The sequence below is a fragment of the Pseudopipra pipra genome, chromosome Z (genome assembly GCF_036250125.1).
Source record: "Pseudopipra pipra isolate bDixPip1 chromosome Z, bDixPip1.hap1, whole genome shotgun sequence".
Lineage (NCBI taxonomy): Eukaryota > Metazoa > Chordata > Aves > Passeriformes > Pipridae > Pseudopipra > Pseudopipra pipra.
Window position 1 is genome coordinate 32657769 of NC_087581.1, and position 17170 is coordinate 32674938.

The window sequence follows — 17170 nt, forward strand, 5'->3', positions numbered from 1 at the left end:
GTTCATATATACAAGTAATAAAAAAAGAGTAAAAACAGACATGCTCTAATGACCTCATATTTTGATAGATAAAAAATAATCTAAAAAGAATTCAAATTGTTTCTGTTCTGTTAAACAATATCCCTTTCCATTCTTACAAGCCACCCTTAAATCACTTGTTACTTTTATCTACCTTAAAAATAAAACCCCTATATATGCCATATTTAACACTTTTGCCAAACTTGATGCAAAACCATTTTTACCCCTATCCACCTTTGGCACAAAGTCTAATGAAACAATAAAAGAATTCTGTGAAGATGTTTAGAAAAAGTCTATTCCCAAAACCATCAGGAGAATCATGATTTTCTCCCCTTCTTTAGGAGCATGTAGATAATCTGTTCCTAACTGCTTTTAATAAGGGTAGTTTAGGTTAATTTATGGGAACTGTAATATTTGGGCACAATATTCAAAAATATGTAAAGAAGGTTTCTCAAAAATATTAAAAAATCAAACCAGCAAATTTTCTCTTCCACTTTTTCTGAAAATACAGCAGAAGTAGAAAGGTAAACCAGAAGGGATAAACATATGATAAAGCAGGATATACTGCCTGCCCTTTCCAGAGTTTGCAAATACAATCTAAACGAGCAGAGGCTTATCTAATAACTGAACTAAACTAAACTACGTGTCAGCATAAGACTGAAGTCTTCTCAAAATTTGATTGAGTGTAAGTTCTGGTTTTTTGCTTATGAGGTAACACTGCTGCTACCCTTGCATATATGTTTTACAGGCCTTGAAGAGACTTGTTTGCAGACACAGTAGATAATTAAAAGCTCAAAACACACCACCAATCCATGTGTTCTTGACAGAAAGGCTTGCCGCGTTGTTTCAGACCTGAGCAGTGACATTATGTGTAGGCAGGAAAAATTGTCTGTAATGTACTTCAAACTTCAGTTTTGTGTAATTTAAGTTCTATTTCTGGGCCCTGCTTGTAATTTTTGAAGGTCTTGAATCAAAAATATTGAGCAGAATAGGATTTTCTGTGTTGTAAGTTTATTAAAGCTTTGCTGAGCCTAATAACTCAAAAATCAGGCTATGCAGTCACACTTATAAAGGCTGAAAACAGAGAAAGAAAATACTCTGTGACTCTCTGAGACTAGAATTCACATCTTTCAAGTCCTACTCCAAAATTCTGCCTAGAATAAAACACAATCACTTAGTTAAATATGTTTGTTCTAACTGTTTGGCTACTAAATGGAGAAATCTCTGTGTAATATTTCCTCTGACCACTGATTGCTGCTGAAGTTGACTTGGAAATAAAATAAGGACTTGCTAAAGGTAAACATGAATGTAACTGACCTTTTAAAATACTTCTACTCCAACCTTTTTTTTATTATTTTTATATTTTACTGAAGTCAGTTTCGTTAACAGAACTACTCTGTAATAAAATATATTTATGGTGAAACTGTGCTGTCATTACAAAACAAAAATAAAGCAAAATATCTTTTGCATTTATATTGATCTCTGAAGAAAAATTACAATAGACCTGTTGCATTATTGATGAACAACATTTGAAACACATTGCTTGTAGGAAATGAGTCTCATTCATAAATTAGAGAGAACAGTTGGCATGAACTAGAACTATACTGGACTTATACTCCTGTCAAAATGAAATAATTTAGAGATAGGTAAATTCTAGAAAAATATGTTATAAACAAAAATTTCGGAGACTACATGAAATTCAGAGAATATACTTACAATCAGCACAATTTGTATTGCTGTATCATTTAGAAATCTTAAAACGTATTTTTCTATATTAGAAGAAAGAACACGTGTCAAAAGAATTAGCATGTTCTTGTAATGATATTGAACAGAGGTAGTACACATATCTAACGTGTTTATCTGATAGTCTATTATAGTAATAGAACATACATATAGAATATACAACATACTATTACATATATTGAAATAAACCCTGACAGATATCATCTGTAATTTTTATGTTATCAATTTGTAGCTTATTTTTTTCACCTTCCCTGTGATTTGACCAAACTTTCCTTGTGCATTGAATCTTATGTTATTATTAGGAAAAAAACCCCACTAATCAAAACTGAACTTAATTTGCACTTTTTCGCTAAAAATTTCCTGAATACAATACAATTTGAGCTCTGCAAAAGCTCAACAAATACTATCATAATAGGATTTCCTTTTGTGCTCACAGGAATGTCTTCATTGAATTCACTGACATCTGCTCATCAATTAAAGTTAAGCATAAAGCTTGACTGCATTCTTGAACCTTCTCTACAATGTAAAGTGTTCTATGGGTGATATGGTTTTGCCCAAGAATATTTATTCACCCTTAAATCTCATGCAAAAAAAGTTCATTGATTTGGGAATAATTATTCATATGTTGCCAAGAGATTTTATTTCAGCTCTGCAAGCCTGGTTTTCTAATAGATCATCACAGAAAACCAGTTTGGGTTGCAACTGGACTAGTACTCTTAGGCTTGTTCACTAGAGTGGTCCATGAACTATGCATTATTAGTAACTACTGCTATTAAGTATGAAAGTGATTTACTAATCACTTCACACATGTGCTTATTTTCACTGAATTTAATGAAATGTCAAGACATCCTGGTTGTGGTCATAAAACTAAGTTTTACTGGCTCTAGTCTTGCATATCACTCTATAGTGAGATCACTCTATAGTGAGAAGTTCTTTTGTGCTTTTAACTTTCAGGGAAGGAATGACAATAGAGGAAGTAGCTGCAATTTATTTTTTTTTTTAGTATTCTATGTTTTAGTATTCTGATAGACTGTGCAACAACATGCAAGATATAGCTGCCATGTGTTTCCATCAGCCATATATCCTACCTTGGAAGTTTGAATTCTCTCCACTTGTTTCATGATGAATTCTTACCTAACAGTCTCTCTTTTATCTCTTTCCCAGCCTAGATAAATGTATTCTTGATTGTGTTATTATGAAAAGTTTTCAAGGCTCACAGGAAATTGGGGAGATAATTTTATATTCCTTTATATTGTGAACATTAAATGAGTTGATTCTCTTACCTTCTTTTACCTTATTTCTCTTTCCTTTGCTCCTGTCCTAAATTCCTGTCCTAAATTTCCCTGATTGTGAAGATATGGAACGTAAGATTGGTGGAAGAAAGTGCTCAGTATGTTTAGCAAGATAGATACATATAGTAGGAGAATTGGTAAGAGTTCTTTATTTGAGAAGTTGGATTTTCTAAGAAGTTGGATGAGCAAGGTCACGGGATTGCAAAAACGGTTCTATGATCCGAAAGTATCAGAAGTTTTATAAGCACATACACACATTTTTGTTGTGTGCCCCTGTGCAAGTCACTGCTTATTGAAATGTAAATAGGAAATAAAATTCCAAAAATTATTTTCATCATCCTTGGTATTACTTAGTATTTGGATTGGAGCTAAGCACTGCTACATGGAACACAGTGTAGACTCAATGTCTCAGTTCATGCTGTAAGGTTGAATTGGTGCATGTAAGTACCAATTCATCATTTTCACTAGCTCAGAATCTCATATACCATGAAATTAATTTTTCAGTTGATCCTTCACATGAATGATAACATTATTTTTTTCCCTAAGATAATGGTTTACACCTTACACATATATTCTATCTGGATATACTATGAAATAAATGACATTCTTTTTGCAGTTTGTTTCAGAGGTAAAATCTTTCACTCATTTTTTAAAAAATTAGTGACAATGTGAAAAATCCAAGCCAGTGCAAGAGGATATCTTCAGTCATTGACAACTAGTCTAAGCTTTCAATCATCCACCAGAGTCTGATTGAAAAGTATAGATCATTATGACCTCACGGTGTTTTTAATGAGGAAATCATTACATCATAATGAAAACCAATACATCGCTCGAGTTCACATTGAGTTAGGCTGAATGGCTGTCTCCTGGGAACTAGGACTCTAAAGAAAAATGAGAGCCCTAGTATGTAATGAGCTGACTGTGAACTCCCATTGTCATTGTGAATAACACTGGTGCAGTCCTTGAATGTATAAACTGGATTCTATACAATAGGAGCAGAGAGAATATGTTTTCTTTTCCTTGGCATAATTTGACTACTCCTAGAATACTCTGTGCAATTCTAATACACAGAATCCAAGAAAGAAATTAAAGAAAGTAAAAAACATTTCAAGACTTATGAGAAGGATTTGAAAATATACCATTCCAGAGAACAATGTGTGATTTTCAGAGAGGAGATTAACAGGTAACTCAAGTTAAATATCTAGGAAAAAGAAATCTTGCGGAGTCTACAGTCTAGCAAAGGAAGATTGAAAAAATATCCAAGGACTCAAATAAGATAGAATCATACCAGATATGAGATCTGTATTTTCTATGTGGCTGTAATTGATCATTGCCAGTTGGAGTCAGAGAACTGCAGTGATATTGGACAATGAAAAGGAAGAATTAGAGAAATCAGCTGCTTGTGGTTAGCAGTGGGCAGAGTCTTTCTTAGAGGAATAAAAAAAAAATGTCTGTTCTGTAGGAAGCATAAAAAAAATTGCAGGAAGAGAGAGGATGTGTTTAATGGCATGAGCTGAATTAATGAGAAGTATAAACAGGAAGGTATGTTCTCAACTTCAGTAACACTGTTCATTTATCTGAAGAACTGATGGAAGAAATGCATGTACTTCATAGAGCACAGCTGGGCAACAGTATTTTTGTAATGAGTGCCAAAATGGGTTTAGTAGTGCTGTGGAAAAGAGATGTAAACATGGACAATGAATTTAAGATATGTCAAACTACTGTTTTATAAGGATGTACCTTAGACAAGGAAGAGTGTTATAATGACATTCAAACATCAGGTTATAAGGAAGAGAAATTATGAGGCAGGGGAGGAAAATATCACCACTCAAGACATATACATATGGAGTGTGGAAAATAGATACTGTAATAAAGGAAGTAACTCAAAGGAAATACATATTCCACAGTATGCAACAGGAACATTTAAAGAGAAGTAGTCTTGAGCAGAAGATATGCAGAAAAAATAGCTTTTGTGGTGTAATGTACACAGAATTTAGGATACATTAGCCCTGTACAACCGTTTAATGTTGCTAATTGCAGAGCTGAGAGAAGACTCAAGCTCATTAATTTAGGTAATATGTTAATTGGTAAGGAAAATGCAGAAGAGAAAAAGATAAATTATGATTTTTTTTTTTTAAATATTTCTTTCATATTCCACCTGTAAGGTTGAGCATAAAGAAACAGTTTTTCAGTGAGGTAGTAATGACATTTTTAAAGGAAAAAGCTTTTAATTTCAGTTGGAGGCATAGAGGTAGATTAATCTTTTTTTTTAGTCAAAATCTTGATAAAAGACTAAAGCTGAGATATTTTGTCAAAGGCTTGGCTTCAAAAGAATAAAAATACTTATTTTTCAAAGTATTGTTTGTAATATAAATTTTGGCAGAAAAAATTAAAACTAAATTTACTACAGAAAACTGAGGGAAAGGCATTCTGATAGAAAGTAATTTCAATTAAGAATCTACAGGTACTGTTCTTTTACCAAAGTTGGATAATCATAAGTAAAACTAAGCAGTCGGAGACATAAATTTCAATTGTTTTTTTAGGGAAGTCTATATTGAGGACTGAAACTACAGGTAGTATATGATGATTTACAGTTTCAAGATTTCTACTTTGAGTAGTTACTCTGAAAAAGATAAAAGCACGTTTTCAATGAACATAATTTTGATAGGAAGGCATTACTACAGCTTAGAGTGTATTCTATTGCAGACCACTATCACATATATTTTTGAGTACAGTTCAAGACATACTTTCATTTTCTTGTAAATTCCTCCAAAGTTTGTGAATATTGCGTTGTCCTGTGTTTATTTCCTTGTCAGGAATCATAAAAGTTTAAATTTATTTTTATTATTCAGCTGCTGGTTCATGATATTTGCTATACTCTTCATAAGTAGGAGTGAAAAACTTCTTAATATATTTTCTTATTTACATATACTCAACTGTGTAGCTCTAGACTAGTCTTTACACTAGCAGCTTTTGTAGTAGTCATCCTGTGTACAGTATTCATTTTATATATATACCAGATTCTCAAGGGCCATGGCTTTTGCCAGATGAAGCACTTTTGATTTTGAGGCTATGAAATACAGTTCTGTTATTGATCTGTGCATGACACAGCCAGTCTCTCTGCTGGCAGAGCGTAGCAACATTTATCCAGGAATTCGTGAAATGTCACTCGGATCATGTTCATAAGGTAAACTGTGCAAAAACCAGGATCCAAGCTGAGAATCCATGAGGAATTGGACGTGACTCTCTTATTCCTTTGTCCTATCTTCTTGGTCAACCAAGTGGTATTTGTTGAAACAATGTCTATGTTTTGCGTTAGGTGTTGAAGAAAGTGTGATTAGCACTAGGAACACCATGTAGTGTAGTCATACTGCTGTTTTTCTCAGGTTTTTAAGTCACTTGGGAGAACAAGATTTTAAGTCAATGAAAGTGATCTAAGCATTGCAAGTCTATAATTTTTGTTTCTAGTGAAATGATGATTCCTGTACAGCTGCAAGCAGGAAACTCTGCTTTGATCTTCTGAAGAATTTTAAGTTTTCTTGCTTCCCTTTGCATGTAGAGATGTGCAGCAATTCATGTTTGTCATTAAGATCTCAGTAAGCAGTAGTGGTCAGAAAGGGTGTGTGACTGTTTCTACAGATAAAACTGTCAAAATACTGGTAATTACATGTTTTCTTTCTTTAAAAATTATGATTGAAAAAGGCTGCACATTTTTGCTAGTATCAAAAGCATGTCATGTAAAAAATATTGAAAACTAAAATATATATTAAAAAGCACATTTCCATATACTATTTATTTATTTGTAAAGGGTCAAATGTCACTTTTCCAGACATTTTTATAGGTAGTGTTTCAGCAATAGACTGTCTGTTATCTGCAAATGGCTGTAGCACCTTCTCATTAAAAAAAATTGTTTTGAAGTATAAAAAAGACACAAAAAGCTGCACTGCCTAGTTTTTTTTTTTGTCTGTCTAAAGAAGTTATAGCAGTAACAATTTTAAAGTTAGCCATTAAGGAAAAAAATTATTTTTATATTTGCAAGCATTTTTCAACTTGAAACATTAAAATTGTTTTAAAAGTATCTACATATTTGATTTAAAAATCAATTATTAGTTAAAGTAAGAAGAAACAGGTTTTACTGAAGTGATAGTTTTGAGTTTGGAAGTCTTGGGATTTTTTTCCAAATATAACAAGGATTTTCTTTTGTTTCTCTAAGATAATTTCTTTAGTTTGAATCCCACAAGACAAAATCAAGATTTAATTGCAAAATCACTAGTGAATGACCACTGAAATGTTCTTGCTCTCTGCTTTTTCAGAGGTTTTTCCAATGTTTGTACATAAAAATACGGAAAACCTAGGGGAGAAAACTTGTTGTTGGTCATGAAAAATATTTGCATACATGATGCATTTATTTTTACATGTTATCTCTCCCATTACAAGGTTAACATATGCGAGATGCAAACTCAGTAAGGTGTGGAAAAAAAATCAATATTTTAGTTCATTGGATTTCAGGTTGAGTTGTGACTTTTTTGTTTGGTTGGTTTTTGTTTTGTTTCCTTGGTTTTGTGGGGGTTTTGACTTGTGGATACGTGTGTTTATTTTGCAAAGATCCACAGGCTGAACAAATACTGTTGTTAGGAACATGATGATGGAACTTCATAGCATGAAGGCCACCAGCTTGTCAAACTACTGTTCTTCATAGCAGAACCATTGCCAGCTTGTCAGGCATTATTTATTAAAGAGGACATTTGTTGTACTACTTAGCAGTGTCAAGGCACTCTGTGCAATATTGTATCTTGGTTTGGAAACCACATACAAAATAAACATATTGGAAGAAAGGAACAAGAATTTTAGTAAGTTTTGAACATACTAACTACAATAAAAGATTGAATGTCTATAATTAATGAAATACATAAGATAACAGATTAATGGTAAAGACTGAAGGAGTGTAATACCCACCTCTCCAGGCATAAAAGATTATTTAAAACAGCTAGTGGTCAATTGGTGCTTCTGTATCCCTTAAGGAGAATGGATTTCATTTTTCAGAAAAGACCATATATATATGTATAAGGCAAATTTTCTCTCTGAGGGCACTAAAGAACTGCAGAAGGCTGCCAGGAGAATCTTCTCTGCAGTTACACCAAAGTATTCAGGAATTGTCTATTTATTCTCTAATGAAAAGCCTTTGTTTTTTTGTAAATAACTAGCATATCTTAATACTGAAGAGTTTGAACCATGGAGCTAGCAGCTAGTCCTTGGAAATTTCTACTCCTTGGATACAAAGTTCGCCTTTTCCTCCGTGCAGCTTGTTACTGCTTGCTTTCTAGTAAGGTTTATCAATGATCAGAAAGCAGAACCGTAACAATAGTTCCCACATCTTGTCCTTCAGGGAACAATGTCAGAAATAAACATATGCTAGAGTTCTTCTGAACTCCTCTGGATTTCGGAAGAGGAATCTTCAGCTTCACCAGTTCAGAACTGTTATGTCTTCTGCAAAGCATCGGTTTCCTGTTAGATGCTATTTTCTTACCTGTCGCACACCGAGATATCTTTGTAGCTTTTTTTTTTTGTCTTTCTATCTAGGCATAAACGAATAGGAGTCAAGAGCTAAGGCATCTTCAACAACAGTAGAGAATTTTACAACTAAGACTACTTCTGAGACAGGGAACTACACCTGAGATTCCTTTTTAAAAAAATTTCTCTACAGCATTCCCTCCTTGGGATTTTAATGTGCCTTAGACACACCCCCCCGCATTGTTGCAGACAATGAGTGCTGTTTTACAGGATTCTATGGCACCCCTATCGATGTACTGTCTCTGTAACATAATGGGAGGAGTTTTTTAGATTTGACACCATATTCATTTGCCTAAAGTGCCTGAACCTCATGGACTCGGTTGCTGCTAGAGGAGGTAGAAGAATGTGCTTTCTTGCTAATGTTTTGCGCAATCTGATTTGCTCTCCTAAAGCTTAATTGGGAATTAATAAGGTAATCGTGGACTGTTCCTGTAGCTTGTGTCATGTTCAGATTTATTTTGCATCACTCCATGCTACCTTTGATGCCTAATGTGCCAAGAGCTTCAGTTCCTTTCTCAGTAGTGTATGACTGTATGACTAGCCATAACAAGTCTCATAAGATTCACAGGCACTGGAAAAGGATTTACTTTTTGGTGGCCAAACTGTCCACAGTTTTCAGTTCATTTGCAGATTCAAATGTGGTCCTGTGGTGTTTAGAGTATTATGTACACCAAAGAGAAAGGTATGATTTTGTCTGTACTCTTATCTTGGTGAAGCAAGCAGAAGAGTATGAGGGAAATGCTAAGGGACAGCAGCTCTAGGTCTGGTTTAAGCTGGGATGTAGAATTACAGGGATTAGGTGCAAATACAGTGTTGTCCACAAACTGTTCATGTATGTGAAAATAATTAATTGCCCAAGTGAGTCATAGTATTGATGATCATAATGATAAAGGGAAAGTATATTTCACTTTATACATTAGACTGAAAACATGGCTTTTTCTTGTGATGATCTCTTCAGGTATTTAATAAGTAATGCAAGGGGTATTTTACCCAAAACTGTTCATTTATGCCTGTAATTTTAGCAAGAGTTCCAATGATAACATGAATTACAAATTAAAGATAAGACTGTTGGGGTTCATTTACAGGAATCCAGGGATGAATTACCACCTTAATTTATATGCAGTACATTGTAGTGGTAATTTTTAAATGCAATTCATTGTTTTGAAAAATATTCCTGTCTTTGCATCCTCCCCACAATGTCTGTCATCAGCTTTCTCATACTTCTCAGAAGTGGCTAGCAGTATGTTTTTATTTTCTTACATAAAAATGTAAATAATAAATAAATATTTGTATAATGTCACCTTTGTATGACTGGGAAAATTCCAGGTGCTTAACACTTTTTTCCCAACTCTTTGTTGTTTATTTCTATATTTCTCCTGCTCTATGACAACATAGACCTTTACCATTACCTGTGTTAATACAGTTCATATTTAAAATATTTTGCTTTTACACAGCTGTCTACATTAAAAAAACAAAAAAACAAAAAACCAAACAACCTTCTGAGGACATTTTTTTATCTTCTGTTGATATTTGAAGCAGTTACAGGTGAAATTCTTAAATAATTGTATAAAATTAAGCATAAAGCTATCTGTACAAATTTTGTTCCTTGAATATTGCAACCAACTTCTAACAATAACTATAACCTACATTTTAGTAATTTTTATCTTAAAACAGTTCTATCACTTCCTCAACATAAAATGGAAGAGAATGCTCTTTAACAATTGAAAATATGAGATTAAAAAAAAAAAAAGAAAATGATATATTAATAGGAGTATGGGAGATGGAACAGCTTTCCCTACAAGCACAGATTTCCTGCCCACTTATATTTGAGAAGCAGAAATATTTCAGTTGAAAATGGTTCACTCTAAAACAGATGGAAATGAGGAGAGGTTAAATTAACATTTCACCATTTTTTCAGCTGTTTTGTTTCTTTTTTTGCTTATATATTCTCTTAAAAATAACTTTAATTTTTAAAGCTATAGAACTGTATGCTTTGGAACTAACTGGGTAAATCAAAGAAAGTTTAAAAACAGTATTTAAAATAGCATTTTCATTTTGGTTTCTCTCTATTTTATATGAGTTATACAGAAAACAGATGGAAGCATTATTAATTTTTTCCCCCAATGAGTTTTAGTGCAGCATATTTGTATGTGTTATCTGAAACATATGAATACTTAGTATTGCTGCTGTTAAATTCGTAATGAGTTGTAGGGATTGTGGAATTCCCTGACTGGCTCTCATGCAAGTAGTTCATTTGCAGTGCTTAGATGTGTTAAGATTAAGCAGGGGGAATATGGCAAGCACTATCCCTGACCCTAGATGAAAAATTCAAATTTCTAGCTTTTTGAGTTTGCCCCAACTCTTGTGTTTGATGAAAATCTGATAAATACTGTGTAGTCCTGAAGAAGATTGTGCAGTAAAACCTGGTCCTAACTACAAAAGATCACATGGATTCCATGTCTTGTATTGAAAATTCCCTAGTAAGTAAAAAGCCAGGGAAATCTTGAGGTAAATTTTTGCATCAGCTGGAAGTCTTTGCTTGTATATAGCAATAGTTAATGTGCACAGGCATGTGAGGTATTGGAATACCCAACTTAACTAGTATTTATTTAAATAGCAATGGTGGGTACATGAAAACATTGGGTTTGGACTTCAGCCATATCTTCACAACTGGCTTGCTATAATAATGAGAGATTTTCAGATGGGGCAAAGTGTTGTGAAATGTCTCTGGTTACATTGTCATTTTTAATTTATTTGTAGTAAAACATTTTCATGTACTGTGTTGGGCCTGGTAGATGTTAATGCTTCAAATAATCTAAACTAAATATGTAACATATAGTACAATATAGTGTAATACTGAATATTTTTATTTTTAAGAAATTATAATTTTTAAAGTTCTGTAATTTTTATCTGGAAATGCTAAGGCCTTGGAGGCAATGTACTGCACATCTGTATATTCTGGCAGTTTGCATCTCCATATTGGAAACTCTGTCACTACAAAAATTAAATCACATAGTTGTGATCATATAATTGATCATAATGAAACTACTTACGTAAGTAATGTTAAATAAATAGTTAATAGTCTTTATATTCCTTTGAAATTTGCAAGGAGAGATGGAGTGCTGCATCTGCTTTAGTATGAAAGCAACCTAGTGTTAATATATACAGAAATTAGGCATGGGATACAGCAATGTTTACTTGTACGGAGACATGACACAAAATGAAAGTGATAGAAAATGAAGGCTAAAATAGAATGCTGAAGGTTAGAACCTTTACCTTTGAATTGGTGTAATCATTGTACAGATGACGTTTCAGAAGCATTTTCATAATCTTAAAAACAGTTACTTATATTATTATTAAGTTTTTTCTTATTTTCTGTAATTTATTTGAAAGATCACTGGTTGCACAATGCACGGTTCTGTACTCAGACTTGTCTGTTGTTTAGAGGAGCAGATGATTTCTTGGAGAATTGGGCCCTGAATATATTACTCCAATTCCTTCATATATGAGTGTTATGTATTTCTCTAGAGTAGATTTATGTATTCTGGTCTTTATCTTTGTGATGATGATGATCATATATATATATATATATATATATATATATATATATAATAAATATACATATATATATATAATAAAAAAATATATATATTATAAAAAGAGAAAGACAAAAGTACCTATCTGGACTGATTTTATGGATTTTCTTTTTTTTATTATTCCATAAATTGCCATAGCCAGATGTTGCAAAGCTAGGCTTTTATACATTGTAGAATAAATTTAGCTGTAAGTTAACTATAAAATAGCTGAATTAAAATTACGAGTAAAGCCCTTGTTTATGAAGTGCTATACAGTAAATAACCATTTATAAATGATTGATCAATACTAGCACATGGTTAAGATGACAGAGTCTTTGACAGGAGTTTTTGTTAGTGATTACAACTGTTTTCCCAATAATAGCTGAATTTATAATTTGTATGTGTGAAAGGGCAATTCTGTAGATAACAGCAATGTAAACATTGCTTTTATAAAGCAGATGAACTGCAATTCTGTTACCATTATCAATAGGACAAATGTTTTTCTTTAGTAAAATACTCTTATCTACAGGCTGATGTCTGTATTTCTCTTCTGGGAACTAATTTAAACACTTCATGAGAGATTGACATTTTCAGTGTGTTACACATCCTTAAAAGCTGCTTTGTTCATTGCAAACCATATTTAGTATGACCTCATAATAATGTAGCACACCTCAAGTGTCATGCCTGTCTTTACTATGCACTTTGGAGCTGTGTTCATCTATATCAGACAACTGCACTTCAAGGAAAGGGTTTTTTTTTTCCTTGATAGGCTATTAGCAATAATTAGGAAGATTCACTTCAGTAAGATGTCAACACCAGATTGTTTAAAAAAGTTGAATGTCAGTGGCTTTTAAAGAGAGTTCTTTTCCCTGACACATAGGTATGGCATGTGAAACATGAAATGTTAACTTAACTTTTCTGCTTATTATTCATGCACAATATTATTTTGTCATTCAGATAGTACACTGACTGAGTGCAAAGGGTGTTAAAATAGTGCTGCTAGAATAAAAAGAGGATTAATCTACCATTGGCCAATTAGCCAAAGGGTACTTAATGGTCTCTAAAGGCTACTGAAGTCTAACAACTAGCTAAAGCACTGGCAAAAAGTCCTCTGTATTACCTTCATTTATTTGACATTTTGTGACATAGTCGGCTGCTGATAACTGTGTTTTGCTGAAAAAAAATTACAACTAAGTGGTTTGGTAGATTTTACTAAAATTTCAGGAGAGTAGATGACAAATATGTTCCACATTTTAGAAGTTTGTCTTGCTTGGGGGTTGTCTTTGTTTCAGTTTAGGGTTAGGATATTAAATCACCAAAGACTTCTGTTTGATATTTTGTCTTCATGTCTAGAATACTAAGTAATCAACCACTTACAGCACTTGCATGAGAAGAACTTTGATTGAGGATTTGGACTTATTTGCCTTTTCTCTATATGATCACATTAAGTATGCAGCACAGTTAGCTTTTTAGTCTGGTATATATCTTTTCATATTTTCAGCTACATACCATCTTTATTAATTTTAGCTTTTTTTTTTTCGTCAGGCAGAGGACAGTTTTGATTCAAGAGAACAAAAAAAGACTAAGTTTAATGGGGTTGACATAATAAATTTGTCTTGGATATTGTAAATATGTTTATCGTAATGTTTTAGTAACATTTAATAGAGTGGGTAAAGTCATAAATACCTAACTCTGTGCCTCCAAGTATGATTTGAAAAGTTCTTTCTTGTTTTATGTGTACAACAAGTGCTTCTTATTTTGTTGTTTTTCACGATCAAGCTAAAACTGTGAGAAAACAGAGTTCTCTGTAAATGTTTCATAGAAAGTGTTAAATCTTAATAGAACCTGGTATAGGATCTATGCATATAGCAAATGTATTTTATTGCCTACTGTAGCAAGAGGTCTTAGAGAAAAGGAGTGTGTTAACCTCAGTTTTCTTACAGTTCTTGCAATATTTTCTTGTGCCAGGATTTTAGGATGGAAAGCTTTGTAGCAAATAGGATTTTTACACATGTGAGTATATTAGCTATATTTGGATTACAAAATTGGTAGTAAAGCAAGTTTATGTCATTGCTTAAAAAGGGTTTCAATACCTGATTTACATCCTGTTTTATAATTTTGCTTAGAAATGTTTTCTATATGATATATTTTGCAAATATAAATGCATGGGATTGTGTTACAACAGTGGCAGTGCAGTCAGCCACTACTAACAGAAATGTTATTTTCATACATGCCAGTTGCAGTAGGAGGGTGACTGCTGTAAACTGAGTTCAAAGGCCCTCACAGGGTGGTTGTGATGCCAAGGAGCAATAGGCCATTCCAGGAACTTCCTATGTTAATCCATTTGGCCTTCCACATAGCTGTCTTTCTGAGAGAGCATTTATGGTGAGCCTTGCTGAGTCAGTGGAAGTGTTACACTGAGTACATAGAAACTGAGATTTCATCACTTATTCCTTTGTGAACAGCAGAACAGAGTGTCATGGGTATACCAGGAGCAAGGAGATTAAGATAGATGGATGTTAAAATATTGAACCTATAAACATCTGTTAAGCCAAAATACTCTGGAGGAGGTGCAGCAGACAAAGGCCTCTACATTGTAGAGGAACAGCAGTAGCCTGCCTTTATCAACATCTGGTCTAGCTGGTGTTTAAGATTCTGCCTTTCATCCGGGTGACCTCTTCCCCTGGAGTAAATTCTTTTTACTCTGTCACTCAGGATTTGCATGCATGGTAGCACACACACAAAACTTCCACTGTGTCTAAAAAAGAAAAAATAACAAAAGGCTTGACCTAAAATGTAGCAAGTGGTGAGGAACAGCAGGGTAATGAACTTGCTTCTTAAGTAAGTAAATGCAAGGAATATCTTTTAGGCATAAATATTTTCCTAGGGCATGGGGGCTGTTTTTCATGTTGCACACAGATTGATATAGGATTTTCACATAGCCGTTCAATATATTGTAAATAGAAGAGTAATGGAATAGAATTAGCAGTGCTGTAGCATATTTACATTGTCAACAGATGTATTGAGACAACCTCTTTGATATCTCTGATTGCAATTGCATGTTTGCCTGCTTTTGCAAGCTGAGGGTGTTTGCCTTGTACGTGTTACTTTCACTTCACCCCTGTCATTCTGATACTGTTTCTGAATTTATGTAGATTCTTATTTTAAATTCTTTTTTTTCTACATCTGTAAATAAATTCTACAACCAGCTGTCCTCTTTAGCACTCGTCCCATGAAGGCCTTATCTTTTTTCAATATATTTGCTATAATTTTTGAGAATGTGGCCAGTGCAATCAGGACATTTTAGAACTGATGCATATTGGCAGCAGCAGTAGCCTAAGAAACTTCTGAGAGTCACAAGCTCTCTTGGGCAGATATGGGGGCATTTCTAGTTTTAAACAGAGATATTGATCTAGCTATGTTTTTTTCTTCTTGCTTTTCTTTTTATGAATAATTTATTATAGAGACACTGAATCATGAAATTCTGCATGTAGAAATATTGGTTATACTTGACAAATTAACATAATCCTTATATTTTTCTATACTATGTCTTTCTGTACTACTACTGGCTGTGCTTATTGAAGTATTTGTCTTTTAATCTGAGAATGTATTAATTATGGGAATAGTATATCGTATTGAGGAATAGTCAATTCAGAAATACATTGATACTATCTATTTCTTTTTGAATAATGACAGCAGACACAGAAGGGAATGGCAAGATTAACCCCTTTACTAAGAACAATGCTTATCTCAGATACATATGTAAAATGCCCAGTGACTAATAAGTTTGCTTAATGAATGTGGAAGAAATACTGTTAAGAGTTTTAACTTTAAATACAGAATGCAGTTTCTCATACCCATGGTATTTTTTTTAAGCTAATGCAAAATCTACAAGCATTCTCTTGTCATTCTTAATAGGAATAAATATGACTATAAGTAATTTTTCTTTTATTTGGATATATGTGATCTTCAGGTTATCAGGGAGTTAGCAGGTTATCAGGTTATTCAGCGTTATCAGGGAGTGTTGCATCTATAAATACATATACATGAAAAGTTTTTTTCTAATATTGTTAAACAGTATAAGATCTAATTTTTTAGTTAAATAGTAAGCTACTTGGAAAGAGAATACTATTTTTAACTTTCTTTCAACCTTTTTTTTTTTTTTTTGTACCAGCATATAATCAAACACACATTTAGTCATTTCAGGCTGTCATATCTTCTCTGATTTCTGATCAGAATTCTTCACAACAGAAGAGTTTTCATTTTGTACAATTGTTCCTTATGTTAAATTACTGTATTACAGTCTTCCTTGGAATAATAAGATAGTACTGTAGTTACCCTTTTAAGGAGCAGAGAGTTCTTGGGCCACTGTTGGCTTCCCGCTGAACAGTTTTGTGAAAGCTAACCACTAGCATGGAGATTATTTCAGTTCCCTTTTTGCAGAACAACATTCAACATTATTTAAATTAAACAATTACTTAAAACATTAGCTCTATAAGGGGTTCCATGAAATATATTGGTACAAAGATTGAATAAATCTTGTTGGTTGTCGATCAAATGCAACAAGACTGAGAGTTTGTTTTCATGATATTTATTTGAACTAAATCCCTAACAAGGCTTGTCTGCTAATTGGACTTAGCATTTATGTTGCTAAATGAGAAGCATTTTGGCTGCAGTATAGGGTGGTAAGACCTACCCAGTGGAATAAACAACTAACATCTGTTATCCTGTCCTGCTCCAGCTTGTCTTTTAGCACTTAAGTACTTCAGCCCTAGAGTCAAGGTTATGGAGTATGTGGTTCTCTGGCTATGGTGCATGTATGTGAAAGGGATGAAATAACACACGAGTAAAGACCAGCCAACCAGAAGATATTTAGTGCAGCTGGTACATTTTGCTTTAACCTCTACAAGCCCTACAAATATCAAAACAAAAGCCTAGAGAAGAGTGTATGTTTTATAGCAGTTGTCAACA

General features: G+C 33.3%; 1 protein-coding gene across 13 annotated transcripts in view; it reads left to right on the top strand.

The window, feature by feature from the left end:
• Window positions 1-17170, top strand: part of CNTLN (centlein) — a 197996-nt gene that overhangs the window by 144195 nt on the left and 36631 nt on the right. The gene's annotated exons all lie outside the window — the stretch shown is intronic.